Source organism: Tenrec ecaudatus, unplaced genomic scaffold (genome assembly GCF_050624435.1).
Source record: "Tenrec ecaudatus isolate mTenEca1 unplaced genomic scaffold, mTenEca1.hap1 Scaffold_222, whole genome shotgun sequence".
NCBI lineage: Eukaryota > Metazoa > Chordata > Mammalia > Afrosoricida > Tenrecidae > Tenrec > Tenrec ecaudatus.
This window is the reverse complement of record NW_027458450.1, coordinates 154285-156254: the sequence shown is the minus strand read 5'-3', so window position 1 is coordinate 156254 and position 1970 is coordinate 154285. Positions and strand designations below refer to the sequence as shown.

The 1970-nt window shown below is 64.3% G+C and overlaps 1 pseudogene; it reads left to right on the top strand.

Annotated features, from left to right (window-relative positions):
• Positions 1–263: 263 nt before the first annotated feature.
• Positions 264–1479, top strand: LOC142436335 (nuclear receptor subfamily 2 group F member 6 pseudogene; annotated as a pseudogene).
• Positions 1480–1970: the final 491 nt, after the last annotated feature.

The following is a 1970-nucleotide window of genomic DNA, read 5'->3' as shown; positions in this document are numbered from 1 at the left end:
GCCCCCGGGCCTCAACGCCAGTGCGCCTCCCCCGGCCCCGGGCCCGCGCACGCGTGGGAAAGTTGGCCTGGAACCGGCCCGACCAGTTCCGCCGGCGCGCACACCGGCCGCAGAAGTTGGTGCTGCAAAACTTTTTTGGGGGGTTCCGCGGGAGCCCCCGTGCGTCGGGACCGGATGCGCGCCGGCTAGCGACCCCTGCGCCGAGAGAGGTACCCCCAGAGCGACGCGCAGCGGGGGCGCCCCGGACCCGCGGCCCGGGGGCTATGGCCATGGTGGCCGGAGGCTGGGGCGGCCCCGGCGGCGGTGGAGACGCGAATGGCGTGGACAAGGTGGGTGGCTACCCGCGCGCCACCGAGGACTCGGCCTCGCCCCCGGGCGCCACCAGCGACGCTGAGCAGGGCGACGAGGAGCGGCAGGGGCTGCAGGTGGACTGTGTGGTGTGCGGGGACAAGGCGAGCGCAAGCACTAGGGCGTCCTCACCTGCCAGGGCTGCAAGAGCTTCTTCCAGCGGAGCATACTCCTCAACCTCAGCTACACCTGCAGGTCCAACCGTGACTGCCAGATTGACCAGCACCACCGGAACCAGTGTCAGTACTGTTGTCTCAAGAAGTGTTCCGGTCGGCATGCGCAAAGAGGCCGTGCAGCGGGGCCGCAGCCCCCACTCGCCGCCAGGTCCTGGCGCCGCGTCTCCGGCAGCCCCCCCGGGCTTGGCGCTGGCGGAGGCGGTGGGCGGAGACCTCTTCCCTGGCCAGCCAGTGTGGGAGCTGATCGCACAGCTGCTGCGCGCCAAGCCCTACCTGGCGGTGGCCGGCCACTTTGGCACGGGCGCGGCGAGCGCCTTCGGCCCGGGCGGCGCGGGCGCGGTGCTGGACATCGATAACGTGTGTGGAGCTGGCGGCGCGGCTGCTCTTCAGCACCTTGGAGTGGGCGCGCCACGCGCCCTTCTTCCCCGAGCTGCCCGTGGCCGACCAGGTGGCCCTGCTGCGGCTCAGCTGGAGCGAGCTGTTCCTGCTGAACGCGGCGGAGGCCGCCCTGACCCTGCACACTGCGCCTCTGCTGGCCGCAGCCGGGCTGCACACCGCTCCCATGGCCGCCGAGCGGGCGGTGGCCTTCATGGACCAGGTGCGCGCCTTCCAGGAGCAAGTGGACAAGCTGGGCCGCCTGCAGGTGGACTCGGCGGAGTATGGCTGCCTCAAGGCCATCGCGCTCTTTACTCTTGATGCCTGTGGCCTCTCAGACCCAGCACACGTGGAGAGGCTGCAGGAGAAGGCGCAGGTGGCCCTGACCGAGTACATGCTGACCCAGTACCCAGCCCAGCCCCAGTGCTTCGGCCGCCTGCTGCTGCGTCTGCCTGCCCTGCGTGCCGTCCCAGCCTCACTCATCTCTCAGCTGTTCTTCATGCGCCTGGTGGGCAAGACACCCGTTGAGACGCTGATCCGAGACATGCTGCTCTCGGGGAGTACTTTCAACTGGCCTTAGGGCTCCGGCCAGTGACCGACCTCCAGCGACACAGATGCTCGGGGTCCCCAGGCCAAGGATAGGGACAGCCTCCCCAAGTGGCTAACCAGAACCATGACTAGGGCGAAAGATCATTATGTAATATGCAGTAGCCCTTAGTGACCCTGGTTACAATTTGACTCGGAGGCTACTGGACTTCAGAGCCTTACAAGCCTGGAAGGTTTATTTCAGGCACAGCAAGCACATGCCTCGGCGGTGCTGACTTGCGTTCTGCACCTGGATAGGCACCTGAAGTCATTTGGAGAGGATGTCTATGTAAGTTGGTTTTACATAAATTTCTGTGCTGGATTCCTTGTGCTTGTGGATTTTCTTGTCCTTCTTGGTTTGCTGTTATTTTACTACTGAGTTGGCTTTTGTGGTTTTCTTCATTTTGATGAGGTTTCTTTCCTATTTCTTACGACATTCCCTTGATAGTTATTTTCTTATCTAGTGTAAGATGGTCATGTTTCTCT